The sequence below is a fragment of the Crocuta crocuta genome, unplaced genomic scaffold, assembly GCF_008692635.1.
Source record: "Crocuta crocuta isolate KB4526 unplaced genomic scaffold, BGI_CrCroc_1.0 scaffold9, whole genome shotgun sequence".
Classification (NCBI taxonomy): domain Eukaryota; kingdom Metazoa; phylum Chordata; class Mammalia; order Carnivora; family Hyaenidae; genus Crocuta; species Crocuta crocuta.
In genome coordinates, this window is record NW_027551567.1 from 3852558 (window position 1) to 3854506 (window position 1949).

Consider the following 1949-nt stretch of genomic DNA (forward strand, 5'->3'; position numbering starts at 1 on the left):
TTGCACAGAACATTTTTTTTTATTTGATTGAGAGTGAGAGAGCAGGGGAGGGGCAGAGGGAGAGAAAGAGAGAGGGAGGGAGAGAGAATCTTAAGCAGTCTTAATCTCTGTGCTGAGCATGGAGCCTGATGCAGGGCTCCATCCCACAGTTCTGGGATCATGACTTGAGCCGAAATCAAGAGTTGGACACTCAACCAACTGAGCCACCCAGGTACCCCCTGCACAGGATATTTTTTATGTGCCAGAATTGTCTGAATGCTTTATGTGAATTAGCTTATTTACTTTTCACAGCAACCCCATGAGAAGATACTATATTTACATCTTATGGATGAAGAGACTAACTAAAAGAGCAGTGAAGCAAGCTTGCCCAAATTTATGGAGCTACAAAAGAGTAAAGGTGGGATTTAAGTCCAGACAGCCTTCACTCTGAGTGAACGAGTATGGGGATCAAACAAGAGTAAAGTCAAAAGTAAGCCCAAGAAAAAGTGGTGATACTATTAGCAAGAGGATGAGGTTGGAATGGAAGTAAGGTTGTAGAGTAGAGTATGGAATTGAGGCCTGGCATTGAAACTCCCTTGTTGTAGATAAAACCCTCAAGTTTTGTTTTGGGATCTCTCTTCTCAGAATCTCACTCCATGTAGCTCTCATGCATTGGACCCCATCAGGCCCTGAAATGTGGAGGCGGGTGATTCAGGGGATTCCCTCCTGGCCATGTCTTCCATGGTCCTCCATGGGTGACTGATCCCAAAGGAGCCCATAAGGCAGTAGGAGCCCTTTCTGAGGCGAAAGACAGATGCTCTTGGTTGCTGAGTTAGAACTCAGACTTTTGAGTCCAGACCTGCTGTAGCCATCTGCTATCATATGGAGCCTGTGACTAATGGGCACACAGTAGAAGGGAGGATCAAAGCCAAGGCCTGAGTCCCAAAGCCAGTCCAACTATCCCTCTTTTATATATATATACATATATATACATTTTATTTCTAGGAGAGACAGAGAGAGAGACAGCGTGAGCAGGGAAGGGTCAAAGAGAGAGGGAGATACAGACTCTGAAATTGGCTCCAGGCTCTGAGCTGGCAGTCAGCACAGAGCCCGAAGTGGGGCTCGAACCCACGAACCGCGAGATCATGACCTAAGCGAAAGTCGGACGCTTAACCGACTACGCCACCCAGGCGCCCCTCCAACTATCCCTCTTAATGAAAACTTCAGGTATATGATAACAAATTCCCTTTTAAAATGAACTCCAGGGGTGCCTGGGTGGCTTACTTGGTTAAGTCAGACTTCGGCTTAGCTTATGATCTCGTGGCTCGTGAGTTCGAGCCCTGTGTCCACTCAGCCTGGAACCTGTTTCAGATTCTGTCTCCGTCTCTCTCTGCTCCTCCCCACTTGTGCTCTGCTTCTCTCTCTCTCAAAAATAAATAAACATTAAAAAAATTTTAAGTGAACTCCATTTGTATTAGTTTTTTTTTTAAATATAACTTAAAAAGATACATACTAACAAAAATAGAATAAGAATTTGGAAGAGAAATAAGTTTGGTTTGAACAAGTTGTGCTTGAGGTTGTTAGAACAGTAACTGGAGATGTTCCACAGACATTTGGAAATTTAAACTAAAATGCAAATGTGTGGAGATAATCTCTCTTGAACAGTTAAAGTTGATGATTGGGAGGCTAATTGAACAATGAGTGTGACTAAGCTGATGATACAGAGGAAATGGAAAACCAGACAGTACTCCAGGGCAGTGGTCTTCATAATATTTTCACAATACATGTGCTCAGTCAATATATTTTTTAGGTTATAAAAAATTTCCATCATAAGTTTAAGTAGTTGCAAAGTGTGAAACTTCCTGCATATTCTAAGTTTGACATTTTAAATTAAAATGATAATATCACTCTTTTAAATGTATCACATGTAACCCAAATGCTATGCCAATTTGATATCTATCATAAGCCAT